Source organism: Sparus aurata, chromosome 4 (genome assembly GCF_900880675.1).
Source record: "Sparus aurata chromosome 4, fSpaAur1.1, whole genome shotgun sequence".
Taxonomy (NCBI): Eukaryota; Metazoa; Chordata; class Actinopteri; order Spariformes; family Sparidae; genus Sparus; species Sparus aurata.
This window is the reverse complement of record NC_044190.1, coordinates 23,105,963-23,129,854: the sequence shown is the minus strand read 5'-3', so window position 1 is coordinate 23,129,854 and position 23,892 is coordinate 23,105,963. Positions and strand designations below refer to the sequence as shown.

Genomic DNA, 23,892 nt, shown 5'->3' with positions numbered 1-23,892 from the left:
CGTGTGAATCATCAAATCTTTTCATGTAAACATGACATGCATACACAGCATACACAGGACATCATTACATAATCTTTCCTGATCTCTCAAGTGATGTTTTCCACATTTTACTGTCTTCTACAGCTCTTTGCTTTTGTTTTGTTCATTCTGTTATTCTCCTCTTCTTGGCTGCACCAGCATCAGCGATCCTCTCTAGAACCAGTACCAGAGGTAGAGCAGAGCACAAATTGTCTTTAAACAAGAAAAAGATTAAAAAATATAAAGCTATTGACAAAATAGTTTGAATTACTGTCATAATTTTGTGTTTTTTCAATATGGAATCATGTTTCTGCAAGAATAGATGTGTCTTATATATCTGCTATGATATCATTGTTTAAGTTGTTAGTAAACCAAATACAAGTAAACTCATCATAACAGGACTGTGGCCTGGAGGTGGGTTGAAACCTCTTTTGCTAAATCATGTTTTAATTGTATTGCGCAGTCACAGCAATATCTTAAAACTGTTGCACGTTTGTTCAGAATGGGCTTTAATTTTCCAAATGAACTCTGATCCCTTGCTTCCATAATCACTTCAAATGTGTTCACAGGTAAATACATGTAATTTGCCCATATCAGAAACAGTCTCTGACACAGCCAAAACTGGGAAGAAGAGGAACAATTTCCCCAAATAGCTTTCAACGGTAAAAGAGACCCCCTTTGGAGAGCAATAAGATCTAACTGATATAATAAATAATAAAATGTCACACTCCAACATCGAGTGCAAGTTGCTATATGGACCAAACACAGTGCAGCAGTGACAATAACAACAAAATCATTAACGATTAATAAAAAGAAAATGGAACCTAATTGACAGTGACATTTTTTTTATATCATCGGTCTGTTTATAGATATGTATTATGTATGGACATAATGGCTTCATGTTGTTAACTGTGTCTTAAAATATGCAGCTATCCGTCTTTTAATTAGGATTTCTGCAATCAAAAGAATTTAAGTTACACATTGTTTGCAAAGTGAAGAGAGATCCCAGTTCACTGTGAAAAAAATGTTCCCTTGCAGAGGGATTAAGGCTGCTTCTCTGTGGCATTAGTGGATTTATTGTGTCAGATTTGAGTCCTATCCATCTGTGACTGTTTGCTTGGTGATTCATTCAGCTGTAATGTTGACACATGGCCACTCAGTGGCAGTGCTGGACTCCACCTCACATCTGAGGCTGAAGCTCTTCAGAGGAAATCTTTCTTCATCTCAGCATGGACTACATAATAAAGCACTGTAAAGGCTGATCCATGGTGTTTGATACAACTGGCAACAGAGTTAATGATTATGATTACTGTTAACATTTAGAATGAAAGCCTTGAAGAGCTTGTCACCATATATCAGCTCTTTATTAAACTGGACAATTCAACACACTCTAGTGATTGAATAATTCTCAAAGTTCCCAGGGTAAACCACAACTCTTTACAGTTTTAGTGCTCCATAAACTTGAAACAGTTATGCCTTGCATTTCTTGCTTTTAGCTTTTGAATAATTTTCCTTTCTTTTGTAACACTTCAATAAATAATATAGTTTGGAGATGAGGTGAGTTTGGTAAAAAAACAAAAATGACTTGCCGGAAGTTTTCTGCTCTGAAATAACTCGAATGATTTTTGGCTAATGTTAATTTACTTTGTTAGCTTGCTTGCGTTAACCATCCAGTTAGCTAGCTAACATCTATGCAGCATCAAAACAAATAGATTTTGGTTTAGTTTAGTTTAGTTAGTTTACTTTAGTTAACTTTAGTTTAAACATTAATTCATAGTGTCAATTTAACCAAAAACAGAAAGTACATTAAAGTTACAAAAAAATACTAGTGGATTAAAATTTTGTTCATATGGTTGAGACACCTATGGAAGCCCTAAAAGGCCATGGATTCATACATTTTATTTCCTCCGTTTTCCCGAGATAACGGGATAATTTTCTTGAGAACTCAAGATAACAAAACTTTGTTTTCCTGAGATAACGATATAACTAATTTGAGATCTTGAGAAAACAAAACGATAGTGTAGTATATTAAATCACTGCAGGAAACATCATTCAGTGTAGCAATGTCAGAGGAGCAGGAGCATATCGATCACCGCATCACATATCTTTTCATCAAGGCCTAGACACAGGCTGAAATAGCATTATGCCTTGCTATAACAGATAATATACACATTAGTGTGTGTAATCAAAAAAGATGGTTAGCGAGGCTTCAGCTATATCAGCAGGTCAATCTAAGTGAGCCTGATGTCATCGTTAACTACATAGCTATTAATTATATTGTTATATCAATGTTTCGTAATCTCAAGAAAATTATCCCGTTATCTCGGGAAAACGGCAGTTGTTATTTCGAGATAATAACTCAGGATCTCGAGAAAACGCAAAAACGGAGGAAATAAAATGTATGAATGCATGGTCCTTTAAGGCTTCCGCAGACAATAACATAGGTAGGCCATTTCTCTTGGCCAGTGAAGCTCCGACAGGAGTCACTTCCGGTTGCCATCTTTGTTTCGTTGTGAAAACGTTGGCAACCATTTGTTTTTTTTTAATGGTCACTACCCAACGTTACCATTACTTGATTAAAAAATGTTTTAGTTAAACGACAGGTAACACTTTACAGTTAGTTACACAATAATTCGGCTTTGACTGAGGTGACGTTTTTCGCTAACGTCCGTTTACCTTGTTAGCTAGCTTAGATGTTAGCTAACGCCTATGCAGCATTTAACACTTGGCTCTTACCTGGTCGAAAGGTTTAAATGTTAAATATAAAGAACAGTAACGTGATTTGAAAAAAAAAAAAAAAAAAAAAAACTCAACCTGTCCTATAACTTAAGCTGGTGATGTGCTAAAATAAAAGCCATAAAATGGTAGTCTATAGTTGTTGGATACTTGGGAATATATGATTCTAGTAGCCATATATTCCATTTCATATAATGACATTGGTAACGACCGACAAAGAGTAACGGATTACTCTCTGTCTAAGTCGCGGTTCGGGTGGGGTGGCTGGCTCTCGTATTCACGGGCCAGACAACTGCAGTGGGCTCGTCTGATTTTATGCTCGTTCCGGGGCGCCGCTGTCAGGCTCTGCTCTCCGTACGCTTTCCGTCGGCGAAACACACACTGAGTGATGCGCGACCAGCCAGCACCATCCCTCTCAGATCCGAAAAGGAGGTGACTTGATCGGCGTATGACATTCTCCAGGTAAGGCGCAGTTTTGTTAAAAATCTCAGACAGTTTGTTCATCATCATCGGTTATTATCCATGTGTCAACGGGACTGTAGTAGTCTCTCTCCGAGGCATCCGGAGGAGGTGCTGCGGACGGATGCTGATCCGCTCTGCCTGTGGATTTGTCCTCAGCACCAGTGTTAACAACGGGCGGTGAGCTCTGACCGAAAAACGCCTCTTGCTCTGTGTGTCATGGCGTGTGATTTTTAGGATGTATGTATTCAGGGGCAACTCGGTTAAATATATGTAAGGTGCTCTGAAGTACGATAACACCTAATGCAACATTTTTTAGGTGATTCATCCATGCGCAGGCTCGTCTACGCCTAAAACAATCGATTGTAGTTATATCGCTATAGGCCTTTAGTGTCTAACGAGATGCGGAAGGTCATTAATCTTTAGATGTCCTTAATGGTCCAATTCCTTTCCTGCATCGTTTTAGTAAACGGCACCTCGGGCATGTGCAGCCTGCTCTGAGTTCTCTTTGTGGAGAAAATGTCTCATTCACCCCTGATATCTACTCATTTCCCTTAATATACATCCTATTACCCCATACTTGTTTAACATCATAGTGCTATTTAGATTAACTCTTCCCATCCATAGTGCCAGTTCTCAAGATCGAAGTTGGAAACAGTGGTACAGGTTCACTACGCTAGCACCTGCTGAAAATACTGGCTTCAAGTTATTGACCAGCTAAATGTTTTATGAGGCTTGTAGGTGTCTTCAAGCTATATTTGGTGGAGGATGTGTGGATCCTTAAGTGCCTGTTGTGTGCCACCCTGTGCCAGTCCCCGACCACAGGGGAGGGCAGTTGCTGACAGGCGTTGTGTCTGGCTGTTCATTGTTCAGAGGGAGAAGGGGACAGGCTCAGAGGGTCTGCTCTGCATCATGCACTGTTTTGTCCTTCTCGTCTGTCCTCATCCAGTCATGCAGAATGCATTTCATTAGCTATTGTCCACTTTTATGATATCTCTGGGCTGTCTGATGTTTACAGTTCCAAGTCTTGTTTTGTTGGTTTCTCTCACGGCAACAGTGTTTTCCCTGGAGTTGGCGCTGGCCCACAGCGGAATACACAATACACGCTATGCTGCATGAGGTTAATAACAGCAGTGTAAACCAGTAAGATTTGAGTAAGACTCCGTTCATTATTTGGCTATATTTCAAATGATAAGATGTGATGTAATCAGACTTTGATTGTAACAATAGAACAGGGTAAAAAAAAATCTCTTTCTTTTCCACTAAAATGAAATCAAAAGTAATTCTTTGGGATCCTAGTTTGCTAAGCTTGAAAAGACACATTGCCTCGTTTTTGAAACTCTGCACGAAAACCATGAAGCCAAAGACAAAAGATAAAATAATTCACATCCTAGCCTTGATAAATGATCTACAAATGTTGATTCACATTCTGTAGCTGGTGACTAGACAGAGATAATTAATTTGGTTTGACAACTAGAGTAAAGCTGACAAAAAGGTTAACAGTTGGACGGAATGAAGATGGAAGATGGGACTTGTACAGTGGGGAGCAGGCAACAGAGAGGCAGAACAATGGCTGTGTCACAGCTGAGGATGACCAGTGCTATCAAGGCTGAGGGCAGATAGAGGAGAGTAATGCATGGCTGTTAGAAAAAAGTGAAAGGCCCCTGGAAAGCCATGATAGAATCCTATAAGGCCTTGGAGGATGTGTCCAGCATGTTGAGTTGCTGCGATGTTGAAAGTGGGGATGCTTAGTTTTTATTTCCTCCTTCTCGTTCCAGAGCCTCCTCTTAGTCTGTCCTCACTTCCTCTGCACTGTCCTCCTGTGCTTGTCTCCTTCACGTCCCTGCTTTGTTTCCCGTACCCTGGGATAGTTTTCTGTTTAGCACCTGCCATCAAGGACAAACACCCTCCCTGCAGCCTGCTGGGATTGTATTCTAGCTGCAGCCAGAGGATACTAAATTGGACTCGGGGGAAGGAAACAGAATAGAGCAACACCTCCATCCGTGCAACACAATTTATAAGAAATACTATTTGGAAATCTGTTATTAAACCATTAGCCTATCAAGGCAGTTGATCTTAATACACGTGTTACTAGGGTCAGCTAAACAAAAATATTACTTTAGCAGAAATGAGACTGCCTCAGCGTAGTGGACAGGTGTGCCATAGGAAAGTCAGTTATCCATTATATAATATCATGTGTTATATCGTCTTAAAAGCTTTGCTTTGCTAGCTATGGATTTCACATACAGCACCAACACTTACATTCTCTACTCTGTACGTAACATTGATGTGGGCGGAGGTATAATAACATACTATCATGTCCTTTGGCAAAAACAAAAGATTCCAAGATAATTAAACCCATAAATAAGGCTGCAGGGTGGGTGTTGATTTTGTTCATGTTGCATAAAAATGTTAGAAAAGGCAAAAAAGGACATTGAAACAATGATTAATGATAAGGTTTTGGTAAGATAAGTGGTGCTGCGGTGTTGTTCCAGATAACTGAAAAAGTGTGAACAATTAGAGCGAGCAAACTTTTTTTCAAAGAAGGATTTATTATGTAGAGGACAAACTGTGAACCAAACTGTTGCTTTGTGTTAACTAGCAGACAGATATGCTGAGAAATTACAGGTGAGGGGGTTTAACTGTGAAGTTACAAATTACTTTCAAAACAAGGAAATTGACCACCATGTGCTGAACTTGGGTTATGCTGTTTCGATTTTAGGATGCTGAGGGGCTGCATCTGATTGATATTTATTGATTTAAATGTTAATAATGATAATATTTTGGTTTTATGTAGCGCCTTTCAGGGGAGCCAAGGAGACTTTGCATTGAAAGGGGGCACAAAAAAACAAAAAGAAAACAGTCAGGAAGCAGTGTCTGAAGTCAGGAAATCCATGGTTGGACGGATGACAGAGCAGGATGGATTGATGCAAGGTAGACAGAGTTAATTGAAGTTGCAAGTTGTAGTTGTTTTTATGAATATTACCTCTGTGAAGGAGGTTGTGTTTTCAGTCATGTCAGCTGGTTTGTTAGTCAGCTGGTTTGTCACAAGGATAGCTCAGAAACTGATGAACAGATTTACAGGAAACTTGGATTGAGGATGGGTCTTTGCCAAGAACAGACACCATTAACTTTCAGTGAAGATCTGTTAAAAGAGGCGGTTCTAGGATCTTGATGAAGAAACCTAATAAAAATCTGGATCTAACTGATTTACACATAGGCTTGATTAAATTGAAGTGGACTGTTGCAGAGGTATACGTTGTAGTGAACTCAGTTAATCCTTCACCCTGTCAGTTATCTGTAAATAGTCACAAAAGCCTAACTCCATTTCCTGGAGCCTAAGGAGTTATTGTGAAATTATTTTTTTTTAATCTGACGAGGACTCAAATACACAAAGATGTTCAATTACAATGATAAAAAAGATGATTTTTGAATTACCCAATTTCGTGTCCATAGATATTCTGTTCTCCATTAATCGATTGAATGTCTCAGTAGCCTATATTTTGGACTGTTAGATTCAGCATCCGCAAACATAGTCAACTGTCTCTGTGAGGTGGGAATTAGAGCATCAAGGCTTAAAATGATGATGACATCAGGCAACATTTTTTTGCAGATGGTTTGCGTGCCTGCAGATGTATGAATTACTTTACTTGCAATATTAAATCTAGCTTGTTTTTATGTGAATGTGGCGTGTGATGCTGTGGCTCACCAGTAAGATCACCATGGATGCTGTCATATTGTCCCACGAGTTGTTCCATTATTCACCATCTGTGGAGGATTTATCTCCAGATGACATCATCACTACAGTCTCTCTCCGGCTCAGCGTCATAAACCAACAATGAGCTTTGCAATATTATGTAAATCAGATACGAATCACACCATGAATTTTCACATATTATATAATTATAATGATTTGACTGAGTGGTAATGAGTCTGGTACAGGTCCTTCTAGTACAAAGCCCTACTATTTCCATACAGGATTTTTTCCAGAAATCTGACCTACTATTGATAGGATTCAGATCCAGATAAAAACATTTTCCACTCTTAATATCAGATGTTGGAGGATTTTTGCAGCCTTGGCAGTTTTATGTGCTTTTCAAGGGTCATGTAGTTTTATTTTGCAGTCAGCCATATCAAGCTTAATTTGAAATAAAAATCTTGGCAAAAACTTTGTGGCAGCCAGCTAGAGTGGTCAATAGAGCGAGAAGATTAAGAGCTGACAGAAGCACCTCAGATTGGAAATCCTTTCTATCCCTACTGGTTGTGTTTCATAAGGTTATTTGAAATAGCACTGTAACCTAATATATCTACAGAGCTGATGTACTTACTTCAACAGCATCGAAACTTAGAGTTGCAAGGATAACTGGTGATGACTCACCAACACATATCAGATGATGACGCTGCTCAGAGGAAATATCCACATTACATATTCAGTTTGACCTTTTATATTCAAATTTGTATCCAGTGATCATGGCAAGATATATGAGTGTTATATCAGATTGTCACTCGAGATAGCATTTACAAGGAATTTGGCTTTTTAAACTTGTGCTTTTTCAGAAATGTCTAATCAAGGATGTAATTTGCCTTTAACCATCAGTTTTCTCTAAATAAAGCATGGATATCCTGACGGAGATGGGTCAGCCCTGTTGCCCAGCTCTTGACTTTGTTCTAGTATCACACACATGAATATGACAGCCATATCAGTGTTACTCAAGCTGTTTTGACAGCGCTGTCTCATTCCATTTCTGTTTTTGCTTGAAAGTGTGATCTGTGATTCTGCCTCTGTCATGGTTGTGTTTTTTAAACCCCCACTAGACCTCTTTGATTTGGAGACAAAGCTATCTCCTATAGCTTTCGTCCAGTGGATACAATCGATCTGAAGTGGCCAGATCGGTCTTTAAGCGGCCAAGCGTTGTTCTTGCTGAAGTGTTGACCTATAGCTTAAGTGTATTACATGTTACTATTGCTATTTACTAACAGGTGAAGATAACATGCTGAAATCCAGGTCACACTCTGCATCATGCTCAGTTTAGGGGCATTATTTTGGCATTTCTATGTTTAGTGTTTGTGACAGGTGTTAAAATGTGGGCTAGTCTTTGACCTGTTCGGTTTTGTCTCTGAAGCTCTGTTATGGTTCACTAGGTTTGTAGATGGCGTGCAAAGTCACTTTTAATGCATTTTCTATTCAAAGTTAAAGGAAGAGACAGAAAAAAAATGACCTCTGTGCCAGTGATACAGCAGCAAACCTAGTTTTGCAGCTGTCTTCACTGTGACTTGGTGTTTTTTCTTTCATTCCCTACACTGTCACTAACACTTGAGAAGTAGGTCTCCAGAATGCATCAAACACTTGTCTTTGCTCCCTTGACATACTTCACCACATCAATGACCCGCACCTTCAAGTAATCGATATCAAAGCAGCGACTAGTTGAGGCATGAATAAGGTTTGCTAGAGATGTCGCAATCCAGCTGGATGTGTCGTTTTACGCTTTCTTCGTTGTTCAAAATGACACTGTGAGTCAAGTGTGAAGGCCAAGTCCACATTGTCTCTAGGCTAATGTTCTCAAAACACAAAGGTAGGGTGTTCAAAATCTCCTTTGACTGCCCTGCCACCAGACACATATGATATTGTCCTCCCTGCTGCTTTTAATAACCATAACGTCCATGTATGCAGTTATATAATCAATATGTTGAATTATATGAATTATGTTAATTATTCTGCATGTCATAGAATAACTTAAACAAGGTCACCTTTGAAGTAATACAACCAACACACATCTTCAAGGTTTCATCCTCCAGTTTGCAGCCCCCATTTTACCTCTACCAGCAACCTACATAAATATCTCCTTTTAGCGTGTTAATGTGGAAATATGGAATGGTACAACATGATGGCCGTGCTCGTACGTGCTGTTCCTGAGTATGAATATTGAGCTTGTGAATTATATAGTTAAAAGTGCCGATTATTTTTCCCAAGGGCTGTGGTGTCCGTTAGAATCATTGAGGTGTGCGTACACATCATTTCACCTCTCTTTATGGCATTAGCATGTAAATGAGTCCAAATCAGTTTCACACTCTGACTAAATCAGGTCACATTGGGAGGAAAGCAAGATGGCTAAGTAAGAAAGAAAGGAAGAAAGAACGAAAGAAGCCTTTCTCCCACAGTGCTTGGTGAAAGAGAAACCCATTCATAGCTGCATTAATCATGGGTGGCACTAAAGAATCGCTCTGAGGCGACACCCAGAGAAGCATTGAAACAGCCTTATTCGCTAACTGGATCTGTCTGAATGATACCAGTATGTTTTCCTTCACAGTTGTAGCTCTTGTTATCCAGCTCAGATGGTTAAAGCATTTAATAGATGTACCTATATGGTGCAAATTGTCTACATTTGGATAAACTCTCCTCTAGTCTTGATATTTTTATTTGCTTAGATGTTTGAGGGCCCCCTACTTTGTTCATCTGGGCTAAACTCAGTGTAATTTGAATCCCTAATGATTAGGTTTGTGGTGTGATACCATTTTATCAAATCAGATTTCATCAAGTTTTAATCCAATTCCTTTCAAATCCCTCCTCATTCTCTTTAGATTCAGATTTGAATGTTTGTGATTTAAGTTAAAAACAAGTTCAAAGATACACTTGAGATCTGTAATGACATTTTATAGTAAGAATGATAATCATAGCTTTATTCATGATGCACCTTTAAAAACAGACAAAGCAAAAGCATGATACTCAGTAAGGCAATATACAGTAACAAAAGCAAACCCGTCAGGTACAACAGAAACAAGACCACATTAAGAAAAAGTTCAACAAGAGGAAAAAAAAATGCAAAAAGCAAAACGTAAACTTTGCTTTGTGTTAAATAATGTGTTAGTGTGAAAAAATTGAAAGTCTAGAGTTTGACTGACAGGTTTATGAAGTTAATGTTCACAACCTGTAGCTTCAATTAGATAATAGAATCAATATGAAACGTTGATTAAATATGCCACTGTCCACCAGACTATAATTATTCTAGAGAGTGGCATTTCTTTTCTGATAACATCATCAGTATTATTTTCTCAGATTGTAGAAAACTCCTTCACATAAAACATTATACGACTGTTTTCACAAGCTGAGTAATACTTATTGTGACAATTAAACTCACTGGCATGTGGAAAATTGTCCCTAAAAGAGCTAGAAGAGATTATTTAGCTTCAGAGCTTTGCAAATATGTTAAGTATTTTATCAGTACGGAACTGGATCCAAAATGGAACCCAACCCTAATATTGATCCATGGCTTTTGTGCTACAAGACAACAGAAGGCATGAACATGAAAAATGTGAACTATAAATTTAGCTGTAAGCAGCAACCCAGGGCAGCAAGCCAGAGTGTCAGAGTCAACTAAAATAGATTGCTTAGAGGTACAATAAGGACTTGCCAGAAGTGGAAGTCCATGATCAGGAAGAGACGCATGTGTATGCACATTCAGGACAGACTGAGCAGGCTTGAGTCCTTTTGGTTACACCTTTACTTGGAGCTATTCTGTTGACATTTTAATCAATTAGGTAATTAGTAGTGTTTTCAAAAACGCAACACTTTGCCTCTTGTTCAGTAGTTTTGCGTTGTTAGAGTTCTCAGCATTATTTTGCAGACTTGTAGTATGAGTGTGTGTGTACAGGGCTAGCATATGGTAGACAGTCAACAACTGTCACTTTGCACTCAGATATTCCTCCAGAATTTGCCTTTTTATGATGTAAGATTGTGAGATGCTGACTAAAGAGCAAGATACAGGTATTCCATATGCATAGGATCTAAATTGAAAACCTGGAGTTTCAGTCAAACTAACCATGGCATTGTTAGTTTTTAGTTATGCATGTGCGTGTGTTAGTGCTGGCTTGTGTATGTGTGTACCTTAAAATACCAATTTTACAAATCCCTCCTGCTGCTTTGTGAGTCATAGGATGCCTCCTCTCCCTCAGTATGCTGTCACTTATGTCATTACTTAGGCTTAAGATGCCTCCACCAAGCCAGCTCATTAGCTACCGCATTTATTTTGAGGAGCAGAATGCTATTAGCATTTAGATGTGCAGAGAGCTTCACCTGCTGCTGTCATTGTTGGGCTATGCAGACAAATTCACATCTGGTAAATATCTTTCAGTGACAGTGAGAGATTGCTGCTATTCGAAGAAACATTTGTTGTCTATGGATGTAGAGGTAAATGAACTCACCTATAAAATGCAGCATGCTGTTGTTCATGCATGTCGAATGTAAATGAGGCCGAATCTTGAACGGCTTGGAGAAGAAGCCTCTGGGCCATTATTTCTATGGTCAGACATGTTGGTTGATTGACAGCACAGATGATTGTTCATCATTTGTATGATAAAGGCGATGGAGCAACCAGATGGCTGTTCTAACTGCAGTGTAAGACTTGCCCAGAGATGACTGGGGGAAAGAGAGGATCTCACAGATGAAAAAATGATAATAAAAAAGCTTTAGTACAAATGTATGAGAGGGAGAAAAAATGCAAACATGTTTCACCTTTAACTTTGTTTTGTTTCTACTTTTGCAGATACATTTCACTCAAAATACAAGTGGATGCCAGTCCGCTACAGAAAGTCTGAAGTTTCTTAAAAAAGCTCAAAATATGATCAAGCAAATTACGGTCACAAATTGTCTTAAATTTACTAATTTTGTGAATAACTGTAGGTAGTAATTTTCAATGTTTGTGCGATTAAGGCAGATGGGAATATTTTAACACAAAGTAGCCAACCACAAAATCCTCAGTAGTGTGTATTTGATGATTGAATAACTTCGTGTTAAACAATGAGAGACTCTACCATTAATAATATTTTATATAATAAGCTTACATTATCTTTGCTAGCGACAGATGTTGGCATCTGGATTCTGGATTTATTGTCAATAATGGTTGCAAGCTAGCTAACAAGCAAATAAATTGTTGACATTCATTGGCCTTAAATTATCTTTGTTCTCAAAAAAAAAACAACTGAAAATTTGACTTTGGAAGAACCCTCTGGGCTGTAGTTGAACCTAAGAAGTTATTCGACTTTGTGTTTCAATGGTATGACATGAAAAGTTTGATTGCGTAGTTTATCATCCCACACACAGGGTAGGATATTAATTTATTAGCACATAGGTTGCTTTTGAATGAGTTCCAGTCACACTTATTTTCTTGGGAAAATTGAGAAAACAAAACATGAATGGTTCGAGTTGCATTTCTAGAGCAATGACATTCAGTTTTCATTTGAGGAAAGCTCAGACATGTACGGTTGCCGCCACAGCAAATTTCTTGGACAGCATGTTAGAATTAACCCTCTGACCAGAGGGAGGGTGGTAAAGTTGTCTGATGAGACAGCCAGTCAAGCAGAGAGTGTTGTGGAAACATCCATCTAATCTATGTTGCTGTGCTGTTGTGTGCTCTGGGGAAAATTCTGAAAAATCCCCTCAGAGCCAGAGCCAGAACAGTAACAACAGACACAGCAGGTGCTTCTATACCTGTGGCCCAAACTTTACTCTTTGTTCTTCAGTGTTGTTATATAGGCCATCTCTCTCCTGCTATTATTCATTCACCTGATGGGTTACAGTATGTAGCAGAACGATTTTATAGCAGAAAGCGGCGATGTGCCTTCCAATCTGTGGGCCCATTCTGTTGTTTTCTGGTCTATGGATATGAGGTCAAACATGAATGATGTAACAATACAACAGGATATTTCTAGAGCAATGTCAGTGATGACATATTTTATGGCAACACTATACTGTATATAACAGTCTTAAAGTATCTGAGGTTGAAATCTTAAGTGCTAAATTACCAAGAACACAGTAGATACAGTAATTTATTTTTCAATACTTTCCATCCATATTTTTATTGTAGTAAGTTATTTTGATATATAATGGAAAATACCAAATGTAGGTGTTTGGCTCATCGATTGTTTTGCCAGTTGTCGTGAGCAACTGCAGTTCATGATGTTTTCCCACGATGCATTGCAATGTTTTGCAATTGCATTTGAATAAAAATAAGTACAAAAGTCGATAGGTCTGTGTCCCGGTGTCTATGGTGATTATCTTAATGAGTGTCTTTAGATGTGTGTCAAAATCCATTCGTTATCTGAGACTTGAGTATGTTGTTATTGAGCTTGTGCATGTAAACAGTGGCTCTGTGCTTTGAAACCCTGATGAAATACCTGGGATGTGCTGACTTAAGTATGGTTACAGAGGGATACATTTATTGTATTTGTATTTGTTTAATACTGAAGAGTTAATTTGCAATGTATTATTTCTTTACACACATTGAAATACAAAGCAACATCCAAATCATAAGACAACAATATCTGGTATAATCCTGGCTGTTATCTGTTGTGTGTTATGCATGCGGATGGGCTTGATGATAGGAAGGACATTCAGAATTGTGTAACTGTCAATATTCAGAAATGTCTTTCAGTTTTCTGAGAGATAAACGCCATGCCGCAAATATAACATCAGACATACCATATGATGGTGTCTCTACTTACATGCAGCACTGCACTTGTGGTGTCACAATACTGGAATTCATAATTGGACACAATACCTTGAAAAAGTATTGATATTCGATAACAATTTCTATACCACAGGATGAAATTGACAGCAAAATGACTATAGCAAACTGTAAATGTCACACTTCTTTAAACTTTAGTTTTTGCATTAAGATGAGGCCTTTCATAACAATGTGCAGGGTTTTGGCAGAAAAAAGTGTTTTTTCTCACAAACACATTTTAGTTTAAAAAAACATTGTAGCAATACATTTTTTTTAAACTTCTGTGATGCTTAGGCCCAGTGGGTCGCTGGTCTTGGAATACGCTGGTGGAAGTCCTGTTGTCTGTCACTGTGTTGTCAGAAAGAAGAGAGGGCGAAAAGGTGCAGCTGCTACCTGTGTATGGAATTCTACAGAAAAGTAGCATTTCAACAGTTTCAAATATTTAGAGTTGTTATGTATAGAAAATCTATATTTTTGACAACCCTACAGTGCACTGACTTAAAATGTACACCTCCCACTCATGGTCAAAACATTGCTAAATTATGCTTACATGAGTGGGAAGGTGAAAGTGAAGAGAAACTGATACAGTCTAATGTTAGTCTGTTTATTTAAAGAGCTGCCAATCAATGTAGATTTTGATCAGGAGTTTTGACTATAAGGCTTATTCTAAATAGCACAGCAAAGCAGCTGTTTCGTTGTGTTTTATCAAACAAACTAGACCTAGAAGATGCTTAGAAGCTTTATATGTATGTTAGATTATATTTGATAATTTAGACACCATTTCTTGAATAATTTATCAAGAAAATTATATCTTTAAATCAAGGTTACCTACAGAAAAGGCATGAGTTTTATTGGTGTGCTGTGTATTCACACAAGGTGTCTGTGAAGTACTGTACACATTATACAGTATATAACACTTAACATATAGTACACTGCATTAAACTAATTGCTGCAGCACTGCATCAAATAGTTTCACGAATCCTCTGGTTTTGGTTCAGGAGGCATTTGAGTTCAGGAGGCACTGTACACCTGTACACATTATATAGTATACAACACTTAACATATAGTACACTGCATTAAACTAATTGCTGCAGCATGCATCAAATAGTTTCACAAACCCTCTAGTTTTGGTTCAGGAGGCATTTGAAAGGTCAGAAGAGAGGTTCCACACCTCAGCAATAAGCTCAAAAACAGTCCGTTGGTTTAGTTGAACATGCTGAAATTGGAGCCGTCTGTGCTGACCTCTCAGCCTCGGGTGAGTTGAGGCTGGCTGAGGAATATTGATGAGAGAATTAAAAGAGGTGGGTTTGAAGTGAATAGATAATGAATCTGAAGACAACAACACGCGTTCTTATGTCAGTATTAACTGTACCACTCATACATACCATGTTTTGATTTTATGCACAATATTATTCACCATATTCTTTGATAAGACCTAAGATGGAAAATATTGATATGTTGCATTTGGTGTGTTTTATCTTAACACTGACTGCTAAACAGCACTGAGACTAAAGCTGCAGGTCAGGACATCTTAACTGTACTGTTAGCAGCCAGCAGCTTGTTTATCTCTGCTGTGCCTCAGAGGTCTCTCATTTCATACTCTGTTCCATCTTTGGGTGCCTTCAGTCTGTAATTCAGCAAAGACAGCTTAGCTATTGCTCTGGGACAGGAGGTCAGGAAAGCATGGCAGTGAGCAACCTTGTAAAATGTTGACGGGGTGTAAAATGCCAGGGAACAGCTTATGCAAGGTTTTAGTGCGAACAGGGCACTGTAAGCTTTCGCCTGTCATGGCAGAGGAGAGAGAGAGGACGGAGATCAATGTGGATAGATTTCCTGCTGGAGATGAGCTCTGATGACCTGAGATGTAGGTGTGCAGACAGGTATGTTGTGATTTTGTCAGGTTGGTCAGGTTATGTGAGAATAGTCAGCAGACATCAATGTACATTATTGATGTCTGCAGGCTATTCTCATTAACGGGTCCTCTCTCATTCATAGCAAAAACACTTTTAAAAAGGGAAATCATCAGCGTATCACATCATGTTTGTCCCCTGAGACGAAAGCCCCTTTGATACAGCCTGTTCAAGGCGGTAATAGTCAGCCATTTTTCCACCTCATCGTTTTGTATAAAAGGTACAAAGCAGAAATCGGGGTTCACTGTGATTATTCTTCTTAGCCAGAGCCCAACTAGTAACAGAACTAAATTGAATTCTCTGTAGGAAGGGCAAGCCCCCAAGGCGTGTCACATTTTTGATGATGTGTTATGTATGCGGCCAAAAAAACGTCAGAAAAAGCATTCCCCTAAAAAGCAGCTAGCAGCACTTAGCATGCTACTGTTTTCTGACACTTGTGTTACAAGTCACGTCCTTCGTATCTCTTTGCTGATGAAATGCAGGCATACCATTTTAATTTTCACACGTCTTTATTGTGGTGGTATTGCATCATCTCACATGACAAATAATGTGAATCGAAATACACATTTACCTGATTTGGGTTACCTCATTCAAACCAAAAATTAATGTGTGGATACAAGATGTCTCCTGCTTCAATGAAAGGTACATTATCAGTGTATTTGACCAGCAGGTTTCAAGTTTCCACATCACACTTGCACACATACATGGACAGAAAAGAAATATGAAGAACTGAAACTTAAATTGAGATATACTGCACAGTATGTAAAATTAAAGTCAAATTTTGACATATTCACTGACACTGAACGGAATGAGCATTTACACTCACAGTTGTTCCTAACAATCTGGCCCTCGTTGCTCGAGCAGTGGATGGATGACTGGTTCAGATAACACCTAGAGCTAGAAGTCTACAGTGGTTTGCTGTTTTTGAGTGTGAGCCACAAGTTACCTGTTGTAGAGTTGACATGTAATATTTGGTATATTTGATGACCTACATTGTGTCAATGGCATATAGTTCGTTATCACACTGAACCTGAATAAGGACAAATAGAAATCTTACATTGTATGTAACCACTTTGATTTGGCCTTTTGAAAATGCCCTTTTTAGGTGCACATAATTATTCTAAACAAGCCTTTTATTATCTTTTTAGTATTCTTGTGTGGGCTCATTTCCATTTTTGTAATTATGTGTCTTGAGGTAAGAGTTATAGTAGAGGTATTAAAGATATAGTAAAGGTGTGTTCGGTGGCCTCATGATTCGATTCGAAAACAATTCAGTTGTCAACGATTCAAATGCAAAACGATTCTAGATGCATTGCGATGCATCTCAGTGTATTGCATCCTCAATGATTTATATTGCTGCGCATGGCTACTTTTTCATCATTTAAATTCCCCTTTTGTTCAGAAAGTCCTTCCAATAAACTACAGCAGTCTACAACATAAAAGCTACGTCTTTTCAATACATAACCATTACAAAAACGAAACATTTATCCATCTGCGCTGCCTTTCACGTTTGTTGCATTCTACAATAACATGTTTCGTAATTGTTGTGAGGCAGAAGTCATGCTCAGCGTGGATCTTCTCCAATATGTGCGTCCCAGTAAAAAGTACTTACAAGGTTATTTGTTACATTTTTCACTCGCAGATGATCTTTGCCTCCGTCTGACATACCTTACAGGTATTATTATAACATCCTTCATGCCTCGTACGTAAGTAACGTGAGCCTAATATCCGCTCAGAATTAAAAGCGTGGGAGCAACCTCACAATTTAACTTTATTGTCTAGCTGAAGCAGGACAACCAATAATCAACCATAAATTGTCCATGGACCTATAAATTGCTTAGTTTTCTCTGTAAAATATCTATTTTGTATTCAATCACATGCTTATGTGCACTATGTGCGTCTGTTTATATCCAGTTGTTAAGGGTACAGTAAAACAACCCTTGAGTACTGTGATTAGTCAGGAATGATCTATAACTTTGGTAAGGGTATAAAGGAGAGACAAAAGCAGCATAATGAGCAGTTATTTATGATTGAAAATAGTTATTTATGTATCTGGCCATTTTTGCTTCACAGTATCGAAGATGATATGGTGCTGGGAATGAGGCTATACAGTATAATAGTGTAAGATTCCTCGAGTGTAGCTCACTGGAGTATGCGCCCCTTTCTAAATGTTTTTTTTTTTTTTTGTTCTTTCATTTGGGTTGTTCATAAGCATGATCCACTGAGTGTTTTGACTCAGACACTGTATAGCTGCAGTGTGCTGCAGAGTGAGGTGGACCTGTGGGACCAATACAAGCCTCAGGGCTATATGCAAGTAGGAGGAGGGGAGCCATGGTGAAGTACAGCAGTGGTAAGATCGAAGAGCCACAGTCATTGCAATTAGTTTGAACACACTGTGCATGTTAAGTATTTCTCACCTTGTGCGGACAACAAATGTGTTCACATCATGTCCTTGTGGGTAACCTGTTCTAATTCCCAGGTGGTCAAATTCAGATATAATGTCATGCCATCTTGCATTTAATACAGATGCACAAGGTATTATTTAGTGCAGGCCTATTCCCCTACTTTTTTAAGGTACTTTTCATATAGGCACTAAAGGGTACCTCTTGTATGAGAGGCCAGTGGGTGCAACAAAAAGTCAGTCTGGTTTGTGTCTCACCTACCAATTAAAAACAAAATGTCCATCCCCACCAAGAATCACCAATTGTTGATTTAAGGACTAAGACAAAATTTTTGGGTTAGGGTTAGAGTAATGCTTCAGACAAGGTAAGGGTAAGTCATGCATGTGGATGGGATGGTTAAAGTTCTCTTATGCAAACAATGTCCTCTGAATAAAGAGAGTGTGTTATGTCTGTAGCTGTTTTTTCTTTTTCTAACACTCAGGCATTGCTTTTCTCTTCTCCTCCTATATACCAAACTTTGTACTATTCTCTTGGAAGATTGAGTCAGCGAGTGGTGATCACTTGCAGTTCAAAAGACCATTTTGCCTTTCTCGTTATTCCTTCTCTCCAGCATTTGGTCAGGTACATTGCTGCTGAGGATCCAACAGCAGATAAGTTCTTGTTTAAAGTCAGCTGTTTGTGAAGCAAAGTTTTGTTTTTCTGTTACTTTTATCAGTAGTTATTACATAAGCAAGTGGAAAACTCTTGATATCATGTAGGAAACATGATGATGATTAGCTACTCTGTTATTTAGCAAACAGCTGCCACTGTTGTGGTCTTCACCACATCGTACAATTACCTGTTCCTTTTGGGTGTTTTTTTACCGCCGTCTGACCAAATCACTTCACTCAACAGAACCCCCACTGGCTGTGAAAGAGCTATCATACTGACACCAGCAGTGCTTATGCTGGTGGTGTGTTTTCTGGCTGATCTGATCTAATTGATGAGTTGGGACAGCAACTTGGGGCTGCCACATGGGGACTCGGGACATGAGGATGAGATGTGACATGCGGCCTTGGCTTGGTGGCAGATGGTGAAGCCTTGCTGTCACAGCTGAGCTAATGTTGCTGTTTGACTAAGTTTGCTGAAACTCCTGCCCTGAAATGCAAGTTACTCTTGTTTAGCTACACCACTGTCACAAACAGTGGTGGTCTGGGAAAAAATCCTTTTTATTAAAAAAAATAATGATGAAAATTAAGGATACTTGATACCAATATACATATACTATTTTGAATAATTTATGTACAGATGATTGTCAGTGTCAGTCTGTGTCAGCAGACTTTCTGCTGGGTTTGAGCATATTATCATGCCCAGCATGATGCAATTGCCAAAGAGATTCTGTTAGGTATTCAGGTCCTTATTTCAGAGTCAAATGACAGCTGCCCGCAGTGTCACTTTCTGTTTTGTTTTATTCACCAGATGTCTTCTTGCCACTACAACCCAAACAGTCCCATTTCTCATCATCGACCCTCATAGCTTCTGCACATCGAGGCAGGAGAAAGGGATCAAAGCTCAGTCTTTGCGCTGAACTGAGTGTCTCTCATGCGCATTGTCAATTTGATGCTCAGCGTGACGCTCTGTCTCCTTTGTGTTTTAGGTCACCGCCTGGAGCAAACAGTAGAGCTGCTCTGCCTACCTACAGATATCAGTAAGTTTGCTTTACTGTGCCTTGACAGGTTTTAACAGTATGATGTTATAATGAAGAGTGTGGGAGGACGCCTCATTGTGTCACATGAAACGTACCCAAGTTCTCCCAAATTTTAGAGACACATCAATAATGATAGGATGACCACTGTCCACTGTTGTGTGTTTCTGTGTACTGGTACACTCAGACCCGTTTCTGGGCACTGAGTGAGCACACACAAACAACCTCCAGGCACTGGGGAGCTCCTTATCTTGCCTGGCTGTCCACTGAGTCCTGCCTCTCTGGTGTAGAAACAAACACTGAAGGGACAAGATGAGGAAGGGAGTAAGGAATAAAAGGATGGAAAAAACATATAGGGGTAAAGCTCATATGTTTAATGTTTTAACTTCTGCATGATGGAGTATTGCAAAAACAGAAATCCTCTGCTATTATAATAAATCCTATTCCGATTGGCTTGTGAGCTGAAGCGAGTCCTTGTTGACAAGGCCAATATGCAGGGCTCCTGAGAGAGAACTCACACACTTCACTCTATGTTAGTATTTTTACGCATCAGAGACAAAACCCATTAATTGATATCACACTTTCCTAGCTGAGACACCTTTAATGTTTTGCCATGGCTGATTGAAAAACAAACAAGCTATGCACTTTCAGCGATATGAAAATATGAGGAGAATTCGGTGCCCTCACTAGCTGAGTAGAATGGACTCTGTTTATCATGCCAATTATAATGATAGTTATCCGACCTGTAAATATGTTAAGAGGTTAACAACAGTCACATTGTTGATATTTTCTCGGTAAAACATACTGTGATAGACAGTTAGTTCCTCTGATGGAAGAGAAGGGAGGGCATCATGGGAGAACCCAACTGAAGACATACTATACGGAGGTGGAGGAAGGGGATGCAAAAACAACAGTTGAGCAATCCAGAGTGTCGTGAGTCTCTCAACACTGCCTCCCCTCATCATTTATTAATATTCTGCTAGAATATTCATCCACCCTGGTACAGCGCCATCCACCCACAGAGAAATTAATAGAGCTCTGTATCATCCTGACACTCAACAGTATATCACAGCCTTTGTTATTATAGTGACTTAAATATCATCCATCATCAACAGACTCCTTCCATCCGTTCCGCTTGTGTGTTTATTTTATGTTTACTGTTGATAGTCACTGCATCCTTTTTGTAAAGTGATTAAAGAGAGACAGGGGCAGGGCTGTTTGTTCTGGGGTTTCAAAGTCTGAGCCTCAGTGTGGTCTGAAAGGAGCTGTGACTCCAGAACTAGATCACTGACATCAGCTTCATAACCATGCTCGCTCGAGCTGTTCCGTAAACAGTACAAAATACTCCTCCATCCATCTGCATGTCACTGATATGGGAAATCCGTGGCGGTTTTGGATCCATATGAGAACTTGAGGGATGGACTGGTTTTGGGGATGGCTGCATTTGGAATGTGAGTCATCCAGTGCAGCGCAGTGATGTGTGCTCAGTCTGCCAGCTGCTATGCTTCACTTATTCTGATTAAATCCTTTGAAGATGAAGGGAAGGACAAAGAATCTGGCATTCCCATGACTTGTTATAAATCATCAAAAGCCTGAGCAGCTCCATTAATGTATACACTGGTTTTTGGATACCACTCTGTGAATGTACTCATAATTAACCCCGAAGACATAGTGGAATTTGATGCCACGATCTGTCACATCTGTCATCGCATATGTGTAAGGAATTTTCTGTGCTTTCCTTTCTTCTGCTCTGCCTAGGAATTGCAATCATCTGAAAATATAAAAGAATCCACAATCAGTGTTTTTGTATATATACACTGTATATCTGCATGATAATACAGCATGAACATTCTTCTGCTTATTACTATTTAGTCAAATTTGCCAACCCGCCGGGAGAAAATATACAAGGTTGCTAGAAATGTGTGAAGGCTGTGAACAAAAACAGTTCACATTTGTCAGTCTGTCTTCCCCCTCCTCAGGTGGCAGACCCTGTTGCTCGACTATAGTGCAAGGATTCTCTGAATCATTTTACATTTAGCAGACACCATTGTCCAAAGCGACTTACAGTAATTCATGCATACATTCATACACTGCCGGTGGCTGTCATGCAAGGTGCTGACCAGCACATTAGGAGCAGTTTGGGGTTCAGTATCTTGCCCAAGGACACTTTGACATGCAGACTGAGCCACACCCGCTCCTTAATCATCCATATAAATTCAAATTACCTTGTAGAAAATTATATTTTTTTGTGATGTTCGAATTGGAATTTGGAATTGGAACCCAAAAGTGTAACCATTTGAAATTACAATTAATTTGAATGAGAATTTTGCTGATGTTTTATGTTTTTTATAGAAACTACATCTGGTTGTCTTTCAAAAAACGGAATTCCGTCCATCCATCCATTGTCTGTAACCACTTGATCCCTTTTATGGGTTCGTGGGGTTTTTGCTGGAGCCAATCCCAGCTGTCTCACTGACGAGGGCAGGGTACTCCCTGGACAAGTTGCCAGCTCATCGCAGGGCCCTCACTGAGGCCCACTCACTGGGCCCTCACAGGGCAGAGGCCACCATACAAGGTGTCAACCACACATCAGGAGCAATTTGGGTTCAGTATCTTGCTCAAGACACTTTGACATGCAGCTCAGCTCAGCCCGGAGCTGGGATTTGAACCAACGACCTTCCAATCACTAGCCGACCTGCTCTACCCGCTGATCTATAGCCGCCCCTGATTTGGGAATTAGTTTTGCCAAAAGTATCGAAATATCAATAAATACATATTTATTTTGGATATTTGAGACAGTTTCAATGATAATTTTCTACTATATCAGAATCACAATCAGAATTCCTTTTTTTGTCCCGCAAACAGGGACATTTCTTTCACACAGCAGCTAAAGGGCAGTAATATTACAATAGACAATTGTAATAGTAAAGAAATACACTTATATTAAAAAGATAAGAGATAGAATAGACTTGTATATACATACATGATACTGTACAATATGAACATGTAATTATAAACAGTGAGGCAGTGTATTGTTATATACAAATATTAGATATGGGTATAAAAGAATTGTCCAGATAGTACAAAACAAAAATTAGAAATGATTTATGTATAGAGTTTGTATTGCACAGTGCACAGTGAGGTCTTCTGGGAGCAGTGCTGGTTGTAAAGACTGACAGCAGCAGGAAGGAGGGACCTGTGATACCTGTCCTTCACACACTTGGGATGGATTAGTTTATCACTGTGATAGTGACATGCAGGGGGTGGGACTTCTTCACCAACCAATGACAGCTTATCCATCATATCAGCACACCAGTACCGGCTGTGCTTTCTCACTCTTTATTAAAATCAGCTCATTTACCGTGGTAGCATTGGAATTTCTTTCCTGCTTTCCTTCTTTCTCTTGATCCGTGCCACTGTTATATGTTTTGTCTTAGCTTAACTTCCTTAATAACTAGAAAGTCTTTTTTTCAAGCTTCTGAGGCTGAACACAGCTAAAATACAGACATGCAGTGCTGTGACATAGACCCTTTTAAACCCGGCACAAGGATTTATGACGGTGGTGACGGGAGACAGTTGTCTCTGCCTGGAGAGATCTGTGGGTCAGAGCGACGATGGGAACCTGCGGTGACTTCAGTAATGTTCGAATGAGCAATTCCTCTCAGCGGTAATGCTGAAGGGACACACTGCCGCTAATTCAGAAACACACAGTTGATTATAGTGGGCTCACATATAATTGCACATCTTGAAGCATGGGTCAAAGTCATTTTCTAGAGATTTAACTAATCTAGATACAGATTTGAGGAGGTTGAGTATTTTGAGCATAAATTGCTTAAAAGGATTCTCAACACCTTCAAAAAATTGGCTGTTATGTTTGACTAATCTGGTTATCAGATATTGGCTAAGCAGTAATGACCTGCATCCTTCGAAAGTCTGCACAGACATTAACTGGAACCATAGTTCATCCGGGGCTGTCAGATTACCTCGGCTCTGCAATGATGTACTCTCAATTCCTCATAGTGGTGTGATGATAAAGTCACCACTTCATTGACTCCTGTAATTCGTTAAGACTGGGTCAGAGTGTAGGGCCAAATATACTGAATCAGGACCTGTGGTGAATCTGTGTCGTGCTGAGCATGTGAACCTCCAGCTGAAGGCCAGCCTGTTTATCCACAAGGCCACTG

At 39.2% G+C, this 23,892-nt stretch overlaps 1 protein-coding gene across 2 annotated transcripts in view; it reads left to right on the top strand.

Annotated features, from left to right (window-relative positions):
• Positions 1–3,035: 3,035 nt before the first annotated feature.
• apba2b (amyloid beta (A4) precursor protein-binding, family A, member 2b) overlaps positions 3,036–23,892 on the top strand; it is a 69,013-nt gene continuing 48,156 nt past the window's right edge. The window contains exons 1-2 of one of the 2 annotated variants that reach the window (XM_030414016.1): positions 3,036–3,216; positions 19,661–19,711. The gene's annotated coding sequence lies outside the window, so the exon portion shown is untranslated. The remainder of the gene's footprint in view (positions 3,217–19,660; positions 19,712–23,892) is intronic. The other variant, XM_030414019.1, reaches the window with a different exon arrangement.